The sequence below is a fragment of the Mytilus galloprovincialis genome, chromosome 1, assembly GCF_965363235.1.
Source record: "Mytilus galloprovincialis chromosome 1, xbMytGall1.hap1.1, whole genome shotgun sequence".
NCBI classification, from domain to species: domain Eukaryota; kingdom Metazoa; phylum Mollusca; class Bivalvia; order Mytilida; family Mytilidae; genus Mytilus; species Mytilus galloprovincialis.
In genome coordinates, this window is record NC_134838.1 from 52,427,458 (window position 1) to 52,449,484 (window position 22,027).

General features: G+C 32.5%; 2 long non-coding RNA genes across 2 annotated transcripts; both read left to right on the plus strand.

The window, feature by feature from the left end:
* The first annotated feature begins 2,540 nt into the window (after positions 1 to 2,540).
* On the plus strand, positions 2,541 to 5,672 carry LOC143077933 (uncharacterized). Its single transcript, XR_012978959.1, has 3 exons — positions 2,541 to 2,627; positions 3,073 to 3,132; positions 4,922 to 5,672. It is a non-coding gene; the product is annotated as an uncharacterized LOC143077933 (long non-coding RNA).
* An 11,066-nt stretch (positions 5,673 to 16,738) lies between these two features.
* Positions 16,739 to 20,730, plus strand: LOC143080747 (uncharacterized). Its single transcript, XR_012979794.1, has 3 exons — positions 16,739 to 16,807; positions 18,160 to 18,219; positions 19,989 to 20,730. It is a non-coding gene; the product is annotated as an uncharacterized LOC143080747 (long non-coding RNA).
* The last annotated feature ends 1,297 nt before the right edge of the window (positions 20,731 to 22,027 follow it).

Below are 22,027 nucleotides of genomic sequence, written 5' to 3' on the forward strand. Positions count from 1 at the left end.
TAATGTAAAAAAAAATTCAAACGAGGAAACTAACGGCCTAATTTTTGTAAAAAATGGGAACGAAAAACAAATATTTAACTCATCAACAAAAGAAGAGGGAGGAAAGATACCAAAGGGACAGTCAAACTCATAAATCTAAAACAAACAGACAACGCCATGGCTAAAAATGAAAAAGACAAACAAAAAACAGCACACATGACACAACATAGAAAACTAAAGAATAAACAACACGAACCCCCCAAAAAACTAGGGGTGATCTCAGGTGCTCCGCAAGGGTAAGAGGATCCTGCTCCACATGTGGCACCCGTCGTGTTGCTTATGTGATAACAAATCCGGTAAATAGTCTTAATTCGGTAGGTCACATTCATGAAAGGGAAGGGGATTGTGGTTACGACGTAAGGAACATATCCGATATCATTTGTGAAACGGTTATTCCATAACGGTCAACCAACTCGTGATAGCGTCCGTAAAATTTACGAAGGGATGATTTCAACTTCACCATTTGGAACTCTTGGTTTAATAGTTTCCTTGTGAGCAGCAACCCTCTATCAAGAAAGTCACGATAGGAAATGCAAGCACGGGAATATCGTATCAATTGGGAGATATATACCCCGTATGCAGGTGCTGCTGGAATGTTGCTACTTAGAAATGGAAAGTTCACAATTGGAAAGCTGAAATCATCTCTTTTGTCGTAAAGTTTTGTTTTCAACCGACCCTCATTGTCAATTTCTAGATGTAAGTCAATGTATTGTCTTATATACAAGATATTGTCTTATATGTGTAAAACTTGACAAAAAACATAGAAATTATCTCCGACTTTGTTTAATTAAATCAAATTCAGAATAGAATGATTTTTACCCACACCAATGGTTCATCTATTTAAAAAAAATCAAATTCAGAGAAGAATGATTTTTACGCAAACTTATGGTCAACAACTGACAATCACTGAATTGAATTACAAGCTCATGATTTGGGACAGGCATATACATACATATGTGGCGGGGTTAAACATTGATAGCGGGATCCAAACCCTCCCCAAACCTGGAACAGTGGTGTAACAGTACAACATAAGAACAAACTATAAAAAAGGTCATCAGACGGATACAAATAGAAATATTATAAAATAAAACGGTTATGTTTTACCATATCACGTGATTACATAACTTTGAAATCATGTTGGTTTTCGTAAAATTTCAGACATTTTTATATCTAAAAATTACATTTATAACTTTTGTTTTACTTCATTAATACATACTTGATGCTGTCAAGTTTTGTGAATTTTTAGGATTGTGTCATAAAATGTGTAAAACTTGACAAAAAACACAGAAATTATCTCCGACTTCGTTTAATTAAATCAAATTCAGAATAGAATGATTTTTACCCACAACGATGGTTCATCTATTTAAAAAAAAATCAAATTCAGAGAAGAATGATTTTTACGCAATCTTATGGTTCATCAATCTTTAAAGGGGCACTAGCTACGAGATATACAAAAAATCTAAAGTTTGATTTTTTTTCTGTTTAAACAATAAAAAAAGTGAAATAGTGAAATAAGAATTCGCTTTTTGCAGCCAAAAATGTTCAATTTTGTCAAATTACGTTAAGAAACATTGATAATTAGTAATTCACTTGCAAGTGAATTCATGTGAACTTCAATTTAACCCCTAGCTAGAGATTGACAACGCATGCATTGTACGTCTACTGGTTATTTAAAGAAAAAGAATGTCAACAATGAAAGTGAAACTACGGTCAATCATTTGATTACTAATTCGATGCACATGAAATCATTCTTATACGGTTAAAAACAATGAGAAATACATGTATCTATTTTTAATCTATGAAATAAAATCAAACAGACCTATAAAAATCCAATTGCACGTGTTGGTTTAATCTATTCATATCTTTATTTATGTTTACATCGCTTATACGGTCATCTGAGGTCAAATCGATAGTTAATTACATGGCGTCTGGACTAAAATACACACGAAACGAACCTATATATTATATACCCCATGCTCTGTAAACTGTTTATTTTAGACTTTTGATAGTTTGGATAAATATTTTACATTGTTATAAATCAAATATGAGAATTTGTGTCAAATTGGTGACCATGAATTTGACGGCTAGTGCCCCTTTAAAGACCATAATATTTAAATGCATGTTTTTCCATGACAAACATCCTGACATATTCGCTATGGTTTAACATCATAACCATTGTAATATAGTTTTTTTTTCAATTTAAAAGACGTCTCTTAAATGAATATTTAAACAAAAAAATATGCAGAAAAAATAAACAAACCGCATTCAAGCATTTTTTTTTTAAATTTCAACAACATTTTCTGACCAAACCGATATAACTTAAAATATTTTTTGGTTGTGGTTAGGCCATACGGGAGACTGCGGTTAAAGGTTTTAACAGATAAATTCAATGTAAGTATGACATTTAGAACTTGATTGATGAACATATTTACAAGTATTACGAAACTTACGTCACACCTGCACTGAACCATTCATTTCCTCTATTACAGTTTATTTCCTCATATGGAGTGTATATAAGACAGAAATCAATTGAAAACTTATCAAAACATTTCTGTACACCGTTAAATAACGATACGCATATATTCAAGGTAAGTTATATGTCTATAATGAATTTATTTTTCAAAATATAATAGATTATATTTTAATGTATGCAACTAATGTTTAATTTAAAGAACAACAACGTTTATCTTGTTAAAACAATAGATTCGCAGTATAAGATATATGAATAATGATGATGATTATGATTTGAGCATGAAATATTTCTAGCAACGTCAAATCATCTTAAATCACGGATTCAAAAGATATAAGAATAGTCCTAATCAGTTAAAAACAATTCGAGGATTAACAGATAAATGTCTTTTTCTTAATATTATAATGTATGGCAATAATACATTTTCCATGGTGAATCCTGCAGATAAGTGTTGCAGTCCTCGTTTAAAGCATCAGATATATTGGTTTCAATTATTTTTTCACTTTTAGTAATATTTTCAAACCAATCAATTTTAGTTGCATTTGTTTTAATATTCATTCTAGGTATAATGGAAGGGAAAGCTGTTATCATTTTCTTTGGCTTTATAGCATGTGCTTTTGGTGGTATGTATCTTATGACGTTATATATTTTTATTATTGTTCAAATTAGGATTTATACAAAGGAATATGTCACGAGCAAACATTATTAAAACATTACAGACCAAATAATTGAAAACAAAAATCCAAAGATTCTTTAAACAAATTTATAAAATACATGAATATTAAAAAATAACATACAAACAATGATACATCGTTTCAACACTTGGATTATACGTTTACCATTCCTCATCAGGAAACAAATCGGGGAAACAAAAATATTTGAAATTTATTTAAGAATAAAAATTGTATCAGGCAAATCAATAATGACGGATACATAAAATAAGAGAACCTTATATATTGTATTTAGAGCACAAATGAAATTAACGACCCAGTGGTAGTAATAAAATTAACGGTACCAATTTTCTTGCACCAGATGCGCATTTCGATAATACATGTCTCTTCAGTGATGCTCGTGGCCAAAATATTTGAATCCAAAGCTTATATAAATGACGAAGAGCTATAATCCAAAAGGTCCAAAAAGTATAGCCAAATCCGTGAAAGGAATCAGAGCTTTTCATGAGGGAGATACATTCTTTAATTTATAATAATTTCTATCATTTTGTAACAGCAAATTTTTATAACACAAAAAAATCCGTATTTTCATGCCAGTACCGAATTACTGGCTACTGGGCTGGTAATATCCTCGGGGACTAATAGTCCACCAGCAGAGGCATCGACCCAGTGGTAGTAATAAAATTAACGGTACTAATTTTCTTGCACCAGATGCGCATTTCGACAATACATGTCTCTTCAGTGATGCTCGTGGCCAAAATATTTGAAATCCAAAGCTTATTTAAAAGATGAAGAGCTATAATCCAAAAGGTCCAAAAGGTATAGCCACATCCGTGAAAGGAATCAGAGCTTTGCATGAGGGAGATACATTCCTTAATTTATAATAATTTCTATCATTTTGTAATAGCAAATTTTTATAACAAAAAAAAATCCGTATTTTCATGCCAGTACCGAATTACTAGCTACTGGGCTGGTGATAACTTCGGGGACTAATAGTCCACCAGCAGAGCATCGACCCTGTGGTAGTAATAAAATTAACGGTACCAATTTTTCTTGCGCCAGATGCGCATTTCGACAATACATGTCTCTTCAGTGATGCTCGTGACCAAAATATTTGAAATCCAAAGATTATATAAATGATGAAGAGCTATAATCCAAAAGGTCCAAAAAGTATAGCCAAATCCGTGAAAGGAATCAGAGCTTTGCATGAGGGAAATACATTCCTTAATTTATAATAATTTCTATCATTTTGTCATGTTTGTAACAGCACATTTTTATAACACAAAAAAATCCGTATTTTCATGCCAGTACCAAAGTACTCAAACATGGTTTTTCTATTGGTGTTAGTAAATTAGAACAGCGGTTTTTGATTTTAAAAAAAATAAGTAATAGAACAAAGATATCCAAAAAATATCATTTTTTTTTGTTATTGTTAGAGAAAATGAGAATTTTACCTTTTTCTACGAGTAAAAAGCATATTTTACTCTCACCACTAACGCTGAAACTACGAAAGCACTTATACTCTTTGCAATATTTATATCAATAATGCAATGTATAATACACACTTTGGTTGTAAAAAATATCGAAACCGAATAATATTTAAAATCTAAGCTACTTTACTGAAGAGTCTTATGTTGACGAAACGCGCGACTGGCTTATCAAATTATCAGCCTGGTACCTTTTATGTTTTACGAATGATAATCCATATTTCAACATTTCTAATTAAAATTTATTATTACAGTTTATTCACCCAAAGGCGGGAAAGCTTGTGAAATTGAATGCTCCAGTCATTCAGAATGTCTAGATGGATACAAATGCCAAACCGAAGGATGTGATCGTATGTGCAGACCTGAAAGAGTAATTTTATCTAATGCAGTTGTCAGATCAGACATTATTTCAGCTGGATGCGTTCAGAGATGTATGGACCGAGGTGGGCTAGGTTGCAGAAGTCTTTGTCAGCGTAGTGCAGATTTATTATCAGGAGGCCAAATCATTCGTAGTGGTTCCTTAGACAGTAGATTCAATGATGCCTTAGTAGATTCTATTCGGTCAGATAGTCTTGTTAGACATACCTCTTCGGTAGGTGATTCTATTCGATCAGGTAGTCTTGTTAGACATATCTCGCCAGTAGGTGATTCTATTCGGTCAGATAGTCTACTTGGACGGATCTCACCAGTAGGTGATTCTATTCGATCAGGTAGTCTTGTTAGACATATCTCGCCAGTAGGCGATTCTATTCGGTCAGGTAGTCTTCTTGGACGTATCTCGCAAGTTGATTCAATTTTACATAAAGGCTGTAAAAATACATGCATTTCACGAGGCTGCAATTTCAACGAGGAATGTGTCACAAGAAATGGATGTTCTGTATGTGTTCGTGCCAAGACCTACGCATAAGATAAGACAACAGATGACATAATATATTGTGCAATATTTAAATGATAGTTATCCATTGATCGTGATATTTTATAATTTTGTTTTGATACACAAATAAAGTATTTATTATAACAGAGTTTATTTTAATGTTGGTCTTAGATTTACAGCTGCCTCTAATGCATGTTAAAAAACAAAATCAGCAACAAATCGTAACCTTGGAAACTTTTAACTGAAATATAAGACACATCAGTAAAGCATTCTATAATTCTAATAATTATGACTGAAAAGAATTTCGCATGTGCAACAGAATAAATAGCAAAGCACAAATTGCACTGCATTTCAATCAAAAGAATTATTATTAATCGTTCTTCTCTAATGAAATGTTACTACTATTGCATCAAAAAGTGTTTCATTTTCGGAAATCTAGAGTCATGGATTGAAAGTTAAAAAGGGAAATAACAAAAATCTGAACTCCAAGGATGTTCAAAACATTTCCTTCTGTGAGAAAACAAATAGATTGAACTTGTTTTTTTAAGCTACCTAAAACTGTCACATGTTTGACAGTCGCATAAAATTCCATTATATTGTCAATAATGTGTGAACAAAACAAACAGACATAAAATATAAACATATCAAAAGGATTCTGTTATGTTCGTTATCACTATTAAAACAAATGTGTCAAAGAAAAACCAAATGGCACATAGGCAAAGCTTATATTTAGTAAAAATGAAAGATAGAATTGATTTTCAGAATGGCTGTAACAAAATAACGCAATAGAAAGATGTACCATGGCCGGCCAAAATGATGTACCAAAAAATAAACTAAATAGTAAAGGTGAATAGTTTAGATAGACAAAAAATTATTATTGAAAGAGAGACGAAGAATACCAAATGCATTCAAACTCATTAATCGATAATAATCTGACAACGCCATGGCTGAAACATAAAAAAAAACAGACAACTATTACAGAATATCAAAAGATTGAGAAACACATGCAACACGAACTCCACTGAAAGATGAGATATATTCAGGTGCTCCAGAAGGCTAAGTAGATTTTGCTTCACATGTGGCACTCGTCATATTTCTCATGTTAGTAAAAACCCGCTATTTTGTCTATTTCAGTAGGTCACATTCGACCAAGCGGACGAGCATGCCGTTACGACAATGAAACATATTTGTTGTCATCTGTGAAACAGATATTCGATAAGGGTGAACCAACTCGCGATGGCGTCATAAAAATTAACGAAGGAAAGATTTCAACTTCACAACTTGGTTTAATACTTTCCTTGTGAGCAGCAATTCTCTATCAAGGAAATCCTGATAGGAAACACAAGCGATGGAATATCATATCAAATGGGTTAAGTTTTGACATCAAGTCTTTTCTCAGATACTTGTTACGGCCAGAAATCGCCTTTAAATTGTAGCCAACAAAAGACACAAATCAATAATAAAATTTAACAATATTCATTATACAAAAGTTTACAAGAAGTATTACACAAATATTATTGTCAACTTAACTGTCAAAATATGAGTCCAATCTTTTATCTTTATCTGTATCCGGATATCTTTCGGAATCCAATCTGAATATTACGGTCACAATCCAGTATGATATTGTTTGTAGAATAAAAGTGTCAATCCAAATGCTGTGAATGCTAAATGTCTATCGATGTCTAAGTCTAAGTCCAAGTGTAAGTCTAAGAGTGAGAGATTAACTTTAGTGTCTGTATATATATATATATAGTTTTCATGGAAGATTCTAGAACAGTCTATAATGGAACATCCTAGAAAGTTACAACAGAAGTTTCTAGTAAAATGTAGAAGTTTATATAACGCATCTTTTATTAGGATTATTCTGGAAAGTTCCAATCATTCTGTAATTGTTCCAGTGATTTCTAAACTGCAAAGTTCTAAGATTATTCTGTAAACAACAATCAGGCCACACAACACAAATCAGGCCAACATAAATAAATACAATAATTACAATATCATAACACCTCCCCCCTTAAAAGAAGTTTTAGTGTAACAAAAACTTATCATGAATAATATGAACAAAAATACATAGTATATACAAAGTGTTTTAATAATACAAACAAGAATAGGATATACAGTGGGATTCAAATATACATCAAAATGTTGAAGTGCTGACAACATTGCAAAACACTCTTTTTCAATAGTTGAATAATTTTTCTGATGTTTATCTAATTTCTTGGAAAAATATGATATAGGTTTCTCAACATTATCATCTGTCTCTTGATATAAAACAGCTCTAATTCCTACATCGCTTGCATCAACGGCAAGTTTAAATTGTTTTTCAAAGTCTGGAGTAATCAGAACTGGACTATTAATTAAAAGTGATTTGCTATTTTCAAAAGCGTTTTGACAATTTTCACTCCAGATAAATTTAGAATCTTTTCGTAAAAGATGAGTCAATGGTTGAACCACAGTAGCAAAATTTGAACAAAATTTTCTGTAAAATCCAATCATGCCTAAATATCTCATAAGTTGTTTTCTATTTGTAGGAGGAGGAAATTTGGAAATGGCTTCTACTTTAGCCATAATAGGTTTCACTTGACCTTGGCCAACTGTATGCCCTAAATAATCAACAGTGGCCTGACAAAATTCACTTTTACCAAGATTAACAGTCAAATTTGATTGTGACAATCTATCAAAAGTATCATACAAATGTGTTAAATGCTGTTCCCAGCTATCACTACATACAATTAGATCATCAATATAAGCATAACAACAGTTTAAATCTTTTATAACATTATTGATCATTCTTTGAAATGTAGCTAGTGCACTTTTCATGCCAATAACCTTTCAACAAATCAAATTTGCTCACAAATTTTGCTTGACCAATATTGTCAATACAATCGTCTATCCTTGGAATCGGATAGGAATCAGATTTTGAGACTGAATTTACTTTCCTGAAATCAGTCACGAAACGAAAGGTTTTATCTGGTTTTGGCACAAGGAGACAAGGAGAGCTCCATTCACTGTTACTTGGCTCGATAATATCATTGTCAAGCATATATTTAATTTCTTTTCTTATAGCTTCAAGTTTGAGTGGATTAAGCCGATACGGATGTTGCTTAATTGGAGAAGCATCTCCTACATCAACATCATGACAAACAGCAGTGGTTTTGTTTGGCACATCTGGAAAAAGATTTTTAAAAGAAAATACCAAAGTTTTAATTTCTTCTCTACGATCAAAAGACAGATGTGCAAGTTTTGAGTCTAAATTTGACAAAATTTCTGAATTTTTCAATCTAACTGTCTCTTCCAAAGTTTTAGAACTAAAAGGTGGTTCAATTACATCTGGTTTGTCATGATTGTTCTCAAATTTAACCATGCCTAAAGTGGCAACTGGTTTACTCTCACATCCATTAGTACGCTCAAAATATGGTTTTAACATATTAATATGACACACTCTGTTTTGTTTGCGCCGACCTGGAGTTTTTACAATATAATTCAAATCATTGATTTTACTCTCTATTGTATAAGGACCACAATATTTAGCTTGTAAAGGATGTCCAGGGACTGGCAAAAATACAAGTACCTTATCACCAGGCTCAAAAACTCTATCCCTGGCATCTTTATCATACCAAATTTTCATCTTGTTCTGTACATTTTTTAAGTTTTTCTGAGCAATTTGACAAGCAGTATACAATTTTTCTTTAAATTTAGATACATAGTCTAAAAGATTCAAGTCAGTATGTTCAGTAAGCCACTTTTCCTTAATCAATTTTAACGGTCCCCTTACAGTATGGCCAAATACCAACTCAAAGGGACTAAATCCAAGGGATTCTTGAACAGCCTCTCGGACTGCAAAAAGTAGAAAGTGAACTCCATCATCCCAGTCTCTGTCAAATTGAAGACAAAAAGTTCTAATCATGTTCTTCAATGTTTGATGAAAACGTTCTAAGGCACCTTGAGATTCTGGATGGTACACACTTGATCTATACTGAGCAATCCCTAACTGGTACACGACTTGCTGAAATAAACCTGACATGAAATTTGATCCCTGGTCGGACTGTATAGACTTAGGAAGTCCTACTAACGTGAAAAATTTGATAAGAGCTTTGACAATAGTAGGTGTCTTGATATTTCTAAGCGGAATAGCCTCAGGAAAGCGAGTAGATGTACACATGATTGTCAATAAATACGCATTTCCAGTTTTGGTTTTTGGTAAAGGTCCAACGCAGTCAATTAGAACTCTGCTGAAAGGTTCGTCAAAGGCTGGAATAGGCAGAAGTGGTGCTGGTGGTATTTTCTGGTTAGGCTTACCAACAACCTGGCATATATGACATGATTTGCAGTATTCTGCAACATCATTTCTAAGTCTTGGCCAGTAGAAATGCTGCAAAATTTTAAGGCAAGTCTTCCTAATACCTAAGTGTCCAGCCAAGGGGGTGTCATGGGCAAGACCAATAATTTCTTGCCTATAAACTTTAGGCACCACCACTTGGTATACCACTCTCCATTCCTCCTCTGGGGTAGCATCAGGAGGCCTCCACTTCCTCATTAAAATGCCGTCCTGGTGGTAATAGCATTCGGCCACTTTGTCTGCTTCCTCCTGTGGTTGAGCCCTCTGGCGGAGCTGAAGAACCTCAGGGTCTTTATTTTGTTCTTCGAAAAGGTTCTTTCTGTTTAATGAATGGTTGTTTACGTCTGGCCATGGCATAATTACATTCTTGTTAGCATTAGGTGGTCTTATTATGGCCTTTTCTGAGCTACCAGGACCTTCAATGTTGGCTAGGAAAGTGTCAGAAAGGTCCATGTAATCAAACTGGTTTTCTTGCAAATCCTCATCTTGTTGTTTTCTAGCCATCGCCCTAGTAACAACACAAGCTGGATACAATTCAGCATCATCTTCAGGTGATTTAACATCCACCACCGGTTCACTGGTAACAATTGGTTCTGCAACCACTTTGTTCCTAGCTAGATCATTTCCTAGCAATAATGTAACACCCTCAACAGGGAGATTAGGACGAACACCCACAATAACTGGTCCAGTTATCAAATCTGACTTCAGATAAATACGATGAAGAGGAACATCTATACAACCCAACTCTACACCTTGTAACAAAACGGAGGCACCAACAGAAGTCTTCTCGGACAAAGGCAACACACCTTCTAACAATAAAGACTGAGAAGCTCCAGTGTCCCGTAAAATCTTAATAGGCTGAAGAGTGGTATCATCAACAATAGAAATAAACCCATCAGATATAAAGGGTTTATATTCCTCCATGTAATCACAAAAACTGGACTTAAAAGCCTGACTCGCAGGACATTCCATCGTACTGGTAATATAAGGTGTCGTACACGCACTGGACTTTGGCTTATTATCTCGTTCATTCTTCTTCTGGAGTCTAAAACAATCATCCATCAGGTGACCATTCTTCTTACAATAAGCACAAATCAGTGACTTCTTCTCGAAAGTATCAAATTTTGGACTAGACATATTAAAACTGGACTGACTCTTATTCTGTGCAATAGGCTTACTATCAGTACGCTCAGTGCTTTGATTTTTGTAATTTCCACTTGAATTATTAACATTTTGACCCTTGAAACTTCTTTTATGTGAAAGGGTATAATTATCTGAAATTACAGATGCATCATGTATTGTCCCAACAGTTTTGTCGTCTAAATGTGTTTTTAAGTCTAAATGAACACATTGTTATCTGTTTTCTTTGAAGTAAGCCATTTATCAAATAGATCTTCTTTTTCCCGAGCAAATTCCACATAGGTTTGCGAATCAAACTTTTTATAAGATCTAAATTTCTGTCTATATGCTTCTGGTACTAGCTGATAAGCTTTCAAAACTTCCTGTTTCACCGTGTCATAATCGGAACTTTTTTCTGATGGAAGTGCGGAGTATATTTCAGCGGCCTTACCCTCAAAAACACTTTGTAACATTGTAGTCCAATATGGCTTTGGCCAATTCAAATTATGAGCAATTTTCTCAAACTGTGGAAAATATTTATCGACTTTTTTTTTCACAAAATCTGGGAACCAAACGTACATTTTTTGCTGCATCAAAATATTCTGATTTCGGCTGGATTTTAGTGTTGCTTTCTTCTTTGACCATTTCAATTTTCAGTTTCTCCATCTCTAGTCTTTCCCTCATTTCAAGTTCTTTTATTTTAAATTCATCTTCTTTTTCCTTTTTAGCCATTTCCAATCTTTCCTTCATTTCTAGTTCTGCCTGCTTTAACTTAAATTCGTCTTGTTTTAATTTAAATTCATCTTCTTTTTCTTTTATTTTCTCCATCTCCAACCTTTCCTTCATTTCCAGTTCTTTTAATTTAAGTTCATGTTCTAATGCAAGCTGTTTTAATTTGATAGCGTCAACAGTTTCTACCTTAAGTTCAAGAGCCTCTTCACCTAAAATTTCTGAGTCAACTAATTTATCTATTACCAAATTTTTTATAATTTGTTTTCTCATAGATACTTTAAAATCTAGTTTCAGATGTTTAGCAAGCAACACTAATTCCTCTTTCTTTAAATTATCAAACCCCTCCAGGTCTGGCGTTTTCAAAAATTTACCGGCATCAAATGCCATTTTGTAGAATTTTGTTGGCTAGTTATAATAAAAATTACTAAACAAATTTTGAATAAGATATTTTCAGTCTCCCGGACGAGCCCCCAATTTCTGTTACGGCCAGAAATCGCCTTTAAATTGTAGCCAACAAAAGACACAAATCAATAATAAAATTTAACAATATTCATTATACAAAAGTTTACAAGAAGTATTACACAAATATTATTGTCAACTTAACTGTCAAAATATGAGTCCAATCTTTTAAATCTATCTGTATCCGGATATCTTTCGGAATCCAATCTGAATATTACGGTTACAATCCAGTATGATATTGTTTGTAGAATAAAAGTGTCAATCCAAATGCTGTGAATGCTAAATGTCTATCGATGTCTAAGTCTAAGTCCAAGTGTAAGTCTAAGAGTGAGAGATTAACTTTAGTGTCTGTATATATATATATATAGTTTTCATGGAAGATTCTAGAACAGTCTATAATGGAACATCCTAGAAAGTTACAACAGAAGTTTCTAGTAAAATGTAGAAGTTTATATAACGCATCTTTTATAAGAATCATTCTGGAAAGTTCCAATCATTCTGTAATTGTTCCAGTGATTTCTAAACTGCAAAATTCTAAGATTTTTCTGTAAACAACAATCAGGCCACACTACACAAATCAGGCCAACATAAATAAATACAATAATTACAATATCATAACATACTTAATAAGTCAGCTATAATTTCTAACATCCACTTCATTCTAACGATGATGGATAGTTTTGAAGTTGTCTAATTGGCAATCATACGACATCTTATTATTTTTATATATTTGGTGTAGAAAATGATTGTAAATAAAGGCAACAGTGGTATACCGCTGTTCAAAACTCGTAAATCTATGGACAAAAAACAAAATAGGGGGAACAAACCAAAATTGAGGAAAACGCATTAAATAAGTAAGTTCTTCATGTCCCATTGTCAAGTTTTTTCTAACCTTGACCTCCTATTCATAGGTCAATGAACAATTTGTTTGGTTTGTCCTTTTTTAAGATGCTACAAGCTATACTGCCACTTTGTTTTGTATATGGAATGATTGTTAAGCAGTTAAGAGTACATCTTACAAGATACATATGATCTTGGTCTCATTTCTATGGACCACTGATATTGTTATTTTGATGTGATACATGTATTAAACCCTTATATTACATATTTTCAACATATATTCAGTCTAAAGTAAAACAGGCGAGACATATAAGTTGATTTCACTTTCGTGTTATTTTAATAAATAAAAGTTTTATAGAAGATCTTCCATTTGAGTCATTTGCGATAAGACTTATTTTCATGTGTGATTCGTTTGAAATTCACATTAAATCTCGATGCACATTAATAACACAAAAAAGTTTATATGAATCTACATTCAAAATTTTCATAAATCCACAAGAAGAACGAAAAAAGCTTAAAAAGATGACCTATTCCAGAGGCAAGTCCTATCACATATAGAGAAGTGCCCCTTTTCCAACCCAACCCCTACATGAAACATAAGTTCTGTAATGGAAATACACCGATATTTACAAACACTCTTTAATGCATGTGTTTGTAATTCTAAATCTATTCATTTTAGATAATTAATATTAAGATTTCTTAACGCTAAATACGTGTTCTTGTTATTATATTAGTCTTCTTGTCGCTGATAAGTGAGACCCACCCAGCACTAGATGCACAATCTGAATATATGTTTCAATATTGCTTTTCCCTTTAACATTTAATTTAGTTTGTATTTTTTTTACAATTTACATCTTAAATTGCCTTTCTGTTGCAACATATTTAAAATTAGATCTTGTAAAACAAATTGCCGTTGCCATGGGCATATATGTGTTGCTAGGGAGAAACAACAGTGAATTTGGCAAAAATGTCCATTTAATTATGTTATATTTAAATAGTGTACAAGTGTAAAGTTCACTGCATGCTAAGTAGGTTAAATTTCAAATATAGATAGATTAAAAATGTATATTAATCATATTTGATGAGTTTAACTCTGTCATTTTATTGGTTGCAAGGCAGCAGAATAAACGAGTCAAACCCAAAATGCAATTTTTTTCAGAAGGTCTATGGTATAGAGTTACAACATGACAAATTTAATGAATTTTGGGGATGGGGCCAAAAATGGCCTTTATAGCCCCTAGTCCTTTATACAATAAAACAGTTAAAGCGAACATCAGAGACGCTGGTTCCAAACACGACGCAAAGACCGCTAAGATATGCGTAAATGAAAAATATAAAATAAACTATTGCACCCACCTTGCACCAAAAAGATTTTTTATCCAAAGTTTGATATGTATCAACTTGTCAAAATTTTAAAATTTCTAATTGGTGAAAGCATGGTGCGATGGTAAAAATTTAGGAACAAAAAACCTTAGAAAAAAGATAATGTTCGTAAAAACATTATCTTACGGTTGCGGCCTGTTATATACTTCTTGCTGTATTTGGAAAAACGTTTAGGCATTTGTTGTCCTCAATGCTCTTTAACTTCGTCCTTTTTTGGCTTCTCTCACTTGTTTTAACGTCATTGTTGAGTCTTTTATAGACGAAACGCGCGTGGCGAATATACAACATTTCTATCCTGGTAGCTATGATGAGTTTATTTGCATGAATAGATATTTCTCGTATAACACTGTACGATAATATGAATTAATTTGATTATCAAGTATTATAATACGATATCTGGGCATTTTCATTGACTTGTCGTTAGGTAATCTAAGGCGTAGATTACCTTAGCTGGATTTGGCAAAACTTTTAGGAATTTTGGTCCTCAATGCTCTTCAACTTCGTATTTTATTTGGCCTTTTTAACTTTTTTTAATTCGAGCGTCACTGATGAGTCTTTTGTAGACGAAACGCGCGTCTGGCGTATATTTAAAATTTAGTCCTGGTATCTATGATGAGTTTATTAACTAATACACCAGACGCGCGTTTCGTCTACATAAGACTAATAAGTGACGTTCAGATCAAAAATATTATAAAGCCAAACAAGTACAAAGTTAAAGAGCATTAAGGACCCAAAATTCCAAAAAGTTGTGCCAAATACGGTTAAGGTAATCTATTCCTGGATTAGGAAAATCCTTAATCTTTCGAAAATTAAGTGATGTCTTCAAAAATACACAAAACACTCACACTTTTTACTTGATCTTCTTTTTGTCAAATTTTGTTACATTCTGAAGCGTACAAAAAGTCGTCTTTAAAAGTCTGATGTGAAAGTTTAACACAGGTGAAGGACAAATGACGTCATACTGGAATCTGCAAAAAACTAGATCAACGATTCGCAGCATTTTTTATTTAACACATTGGTAGTGTTGACCATAAGATAAGACCTATAATTCCTGGAATAACAGCTATTTAACTTGCCTCTCCAAATTTGTTTATACTCATTTAAATTAGTAGACGGGTATTTTGAACCATAATCATTTGATTTCAGCACTATCATATCGTGTGGAATTTTTTTTAATTTCAGGAAAATTTCTATAACCTAAAAATTAACTTCCTAACTTTTGTTTTACTGAAACAATACATACTGATTAAAGACTGAAAAAGTTTGAGGGTTTTAAATGCTACCAGGTCTTGGTCGACATCTAAAATCCCAAGTTAAAGTATAAGTTATCTGCTATTTGGTCGGTTTGTTGTTTTTGTTTGACATTTTCCCTCTGGTCATTCTCAATTTTACTTAATAGCTTAGAGGGTGAAACTGAATAACATACTGAAGTCACATATTAGCTTTTATCTTTGCGTATTTGTATCGTTCTTTATATGTTCATTAAAGCTGTTGAAATAATTAAATTAACTTGAGGTGTTTTAAATGCTAATAAACCCTATCATACTTTAACATGTTTAATAGTATGATAGTTTATGAATAATCAGCAATTAACATTAGAACTTTGCAGTCTGTTGTATCTAACCCGCCCGGTTGTAAACGTAACCTATACAAAGACCGTTTACCACAACACGAAGCACAAGTTGAATTTTCTAATAAGTTTAAAACAAATAAGAATCTGCAGTTTCTATAGATGGTATTTAAAGGTAATTTAATCTAATTAAACCTCATCAAATAAAGATGCTGTCAAATTTAATGAATTCTGAGGATTGTGTCATAAAAAGTGTAAAATTGGACAAAAAAAGACAAAAATAGTCTCCGATTTCGTTTAATAAAATAATATTCAGAATAGGTTTTTTTTTATGCACACCAATGGTGTATCTATTTTTTAATACAATAATATTTAAAAGCATGTTTACTGTGACAAACATCCTGATATATTGACCTTTTCAATATAGTTTTTAAAAATGAAAAGACGCCTTTTAAATGAATATTTAACCAAATAAAAAATGCAGACAACTTAAATCAAACGGCACTCAAACATTCTTTTTAATTTCAACAACCTTTTCTGACCAAACAAATGTGTCTTATTTTATTTTTTGGTTATGGTTAGGCGATACGGGAATCGGAGGTCAACGTTTTTAACATAAAAACTTAATGCAAGTATGACATTTAGAACTTGATTTATGTTTATAATAACAAGTATTTCAAAACTTACGTCACACCTGCACTGAACCATTATTTCCTCTAGTACAGTATATTTCCTCATATAGAGTGTATATAAGACAAAAATAAATTGAAGACTTATCAAAACATTTCTGTACACCGTTAAATAGCAATACGCATACATTCAAGGTAAGTTATATGTTCATAATGAATTCATTTTTCAAAATATTATAGATAATGTTTAAATGAATGCAATTACTGTTGAAGTATGAAAAACAACAACTTCTATCTCTTTAAGAAATAAGTTCTTACGATTAGATATATGGTTAGGGATGTAATTATGATTTCATTTTAAATTTTTTTTCTATGAACGTCAAATCAACTAAAATCACGATAAAGAAAACGATTCGGTAGATACAAAAGATGTAATAATTTTCATTATTATATACTTAGACTAAATAATATATTATTTTCAATGTATGATAAAAAGATTAAATTAACGTAAACTCCATATGTTTCGAATTGGTGCTTAGCGTGCTGATATGAAAAGTTTATCACATGCTTCCATTGTTATCACATGCCTTTCCGTAAAGTTGTCGCATGGCATTCCGGTGATACTCGGCAAATTCAGAAAAATACAACTCAATGCTACGCTTTCAGTGAAAATCATTACAAAGTGATGTACAAAACAATTATTTGAATATTGAAAAGTATATTGTGTAAAATACTAAAAAGCAGCAAACAAACAAACAAAAAATAAATGCATTTTTAAATGTATGAAGTTTTGAACATAATTTAGAAAGTTACTTTAAAAAAGTTGACTTTTTTAATTTTAGTTTCTTGTGTACAATTTGGAAATTAGTATGGCGTTCATTATCACTGGACTAGTATATATTTGTTTAGGGGCCAGCTGAAGGACGCCTCCGGGTGCGGGAATTTCTCGCTACATTGAAGACCTGTTGGTGACCCTCTGCTGTTGTTTTTTATTTGGGCGGGTTGTTGTCTCTTTGACACATTCCCCATTTCCATTCTCAATTTTATTTTCCAAACATTAGGTATATTGTTGAATTATTTTTTGTCGATTCGTCCATACATTTTTCTTCTCTGTTGAGGCATATGACGAGAAAGATTTCATATCGAATGTACTAAATCTGGAGTCCGACGTCCGTGAACTTTTCAATCTTTGAACTTCTATTTTGGAACCACGTAAAAGGATCAATATATGAATCTGTTATTTTTCTCCATTGTTGAAGCATATGATAAAAAGATCATAACATGTTTTTTTTCTTCATATTTCATGTATTATCAGACCTCGGTCAATATCAGCCCTATAGCCATGCCGCTCTTAGGCTGGTATAGAACCTAGGGTTCTTAATAATAAGATGTATGGCAATCATACATTTTTCATGGCAATTACAGCTGATAAGTTTTGCAACCCTAGTTTAAGGCATCAGATATATTGGAAGAAGAATTTTTTTCATTTTTAGTAATATTTTCAAACCAATCAATTTTTGTTGCATTTGTTTTAATATTCATTTTAGGTATAATGGAAGGGAAAGCTGTTATCCTTTTCTTTGGCTTTATAGCATGTGCTTTTGCTGGTATGTATATTATGACGTCATATATTTTTATTATTGTTTAAATGAGAATTTATACAAAAGAGTAAGTCATGAGAAAACCTTAAAACAATACAGACTTAATATTTGAAAACAAAAATCCAAATATTCTTTAAACAAATTTATAAAATACATGAATATTAAAAATTAACATACAAACAATGATACATCGTTTCAACACTTGGATTATACGTTTATGGAACATCAGGAAACAAATCGGGGAAACAAAGATATTTGAAATTCATTTAATTTTCTAAAGAATAAAAATTGTATCTGGCAAAGCAATAATGACGGATACATAAAATAAGAGAACCTTATATATTGTATTTAGAGCACAAATAAAATTAACGGTACCAATTTTCTTGCACCAGATGCGCATTTCGACAATACATGTCTCTTCAGTGATACTCGTGGCCAAAATATTTGAAATCCAAAGCTTATATAGAAGATGAAGAGCTATAATCCAAAAGGTCCAAAAAGTATAGCCAAAGCCGTGAAAGGAATCAGAGCTCTGCATGAGGGAGATACATTCCTTAATTTATAATAATTTCTATCATTTTGTAACAGCAAATTTTTATAACACAAAAAATCCGTATTTTCATGCCAGTACCGAAGTACTGGCTGCTGAGCTGGTGATACCCTCGGGGACTAATAGTCCACCAGCAGAGGCATCGACCCAGTGGTAATAATAAAATTAACGGTACCAATTTTCTTGTACCAATCTCACATTTCGACAATACATGTCTCTTCAGTGATGCTCGAGCTCGTGGCCAAAATATTTGAAATCCAAAGCTTATATAAAAGACGAAGAGCTATAATCCAAAAGGTCCAAAAAGTATAGCCAAATCCGTGAAAGAAATCAGAGCTTTGCATGAGGGAGATACATTCCTTAATTTATAATAATTTCTATGATTTTGTAACAGCAAATTTTTATAACACAAAAAAATCCGTATTTTCATGCCAGTACCGAAGTACTGGCTACTGGGCTGGTGATACCCTCGGGGACTAATAGTCCACCAGCAGAGGCATCGACCCAGTGGTAGTAATAAAATTAACGGTTACAATTTTTTTGTACCAGTCTCATATTTCGACAATACATGTCTCTTCAGTGATGCTCGTGGCCAAAATATTTGAAATCCAAAGCTTATATAAAAGATGAAGAGCTATAATCCAAAAGGTCCAAAAAGTATAGCCAAATCCGTGAAAGGAATCAGAGCTTTGCATGAGGGAAATACATTCCTTAATTTATAATAATTTCTATCATTTTGTAACAGCACATTTTTATAACACAAAAAAATCCGTATTTTCATGCCACTACCGAAGTACTCAAACATGTTTTTTCTATTGGTGTTTGTAAATTAGAACAGCGGTCTTGAATTTAAAAAAATAAGTAATAGAACAAAGAGTTCCAAAAAATATTATTTGTTTTGTTATTGTTAGAGAAAATGAAAAAAAAATCTATTTTACATTTTTCTACGAGTAAAAAGCATATTTTACTCTCACCACTAACGCTGAAACTACGAAAGCAGTTATACTCTTTACAATATTTATATCAATAATGCAATGTATAATACACACTTTGGTTGTAAAAAATATCGAAACCGAATAATATTTAAAATCTAAGCTACTTTACTGAAGAGTCTTATGTTGACGAAACGCGCGACTGGCTTATCAAATTATAAGCCTGGTATCTTTTATGTTTTACGAATGATAATTCATATTTAATCATTTCTAATTAAAATTTATTATTACAGTATATTCACCCAAAGGCGGGAAAGTTTGTGAAATTGAATGCTCCAGTCATTCAGAATGTCTAGATGGATATAAATGCCAAACCGAAGGATGTGATCGTATGTGCAGACCTGGAAGAGTAATTTTATCTAATGCAGTTGTCGGATCAGACATAATTTCAGCTGGATGCGTTCAGAGATGTATGGACCGAGGTGGGCTAGGTTGCAGAAGTCTTTGTCAGCGTAATACAGATTTATTATCAGGAGGCCAAGTCATTCGTAGTGGTTCCTTAGACAATAGATTCAATGGTGCCTTAGTAGATTCTATTCGGCCAGATAATCTTGTTAGACATACCTCGTCATTAGGTGATTCTATTCGGTCAGGTAGTCTTGTTAGACATATCTCGCCAGTAGGTGATTCTATTCGGTCAGATAGTCTTCTTGGACGTATCTCACCAGTTGGTGATTCTATTCGATCAGGTAGTCTTGTTAGACATATCTCGCCAGGAGGTTCAATACGGTCAGGTAGTCTTCTTGGACGTATCTCGCAAGTTGATTCAATTTTACATAAAGGCTGTAAAAATACATGCATTTCACGAGGCTGCAACTTCAACGAGGAATGTGTCACAAGAGATGGATGTTCTGTATGTGTTCGTGCCAAGACCTACGCATAAGATAAGACAACAGATGATATAATATATTGTGCAATATTTAAATGATAGTTATCCATTGATCGTGATATTTTATAATTTTGTTTTGATACACAAATAAAGTATTTATTATAACAGAGTTTATCTTAATTTTGGTCTTAGATTTACAGCTGCCTCTAATGCATGTTAAAAAACAAAATCAGCAACAAATCGTTACCTTAGAAACTTCTAACTGAAATATAAGACACATCAGTAAAGCATTCTATAATTTTAATATTTATGACTGAAAAGAATTTCGCATGTGCAACAGAATATATAGCAAAGTACAAATTGCACTGCATTTCAATCAAAATAATTATTATTAATCGTTCTTCTCTAATAAAATATTACTACTCTTGCATCAAAAAGTGTTTCATTTTCGGAAATCTAGAGTCATGGATTGAAAGTTAAAAAGGGAGATAACAAAAATCTGAACTCCAAGGATGTTCAAAACATTTCCTTCTGTGAGAAAACAAATAGATTGAACTTGTTTTTTTAAGCTAGCTAAAACTGTCACATGTTTGACAGTCGCATAAAATTCCATCATATTGTCAATAATGTGTGAACAAAACAAACAGAAATAAAATATAAACATATCAAAAGGATTCTGTTATGTTCGTTATCACTATTAAAAACAAATTTGTCAAAGAAAAACCAATTGGCACATAGGCAAAGCTTATATTTAGTAAAAATGAAAGATAGAATTGATTTTTAGAATGGCTGTAACAAAATAACGCAATAGAAAGATGTACCATGGCATGCCAAAATGATATACAGGAAAATAAACTAAATAGTAAAGGTGAATAATTTAGATAGACAAAAAAAAACATTATTGAAAGAGAGACGAAGAATTCTAAATGCATTCAAACTCATAAATCGATAATAATCTGACAACGCCATGGCTGAAACATAAAACAAAACAGACAACTATTACAGAATATCAAAAGACTGAGCAACACATGCAACAGGAACTCCACTGAAAGATGAGATATATGCAGGTGCTCCAGAAGAGTAAGCAGATCTTGCTTCGCGTGTGGCACTCGTCATATTTTTGATGTTAGTAAAAACCCGCTATTTTGTCTAATTCAGTAGGTCACATTCGACCAAGCGGACGAGCATGCCGTTACGACAATGGAACATATTTGTTGTCATCTGTGAAACAGATTTTCGATAAGCGTAAACCAACTCGTGATGGCGTCATAAAAATTAACGAAGGAAAGATTTCAACTTCACAACTTGGTTTAATACTTTCCTTGTGAGCAGCAATTCTCTATCAAGGAAATCCTGATAGGAAACACAAGCGATGGAATATCATATCAAATGGGTTAAGTTTTGACGTCAAGTCTTTCTCAGATACTTAATTAGTCAGCTATA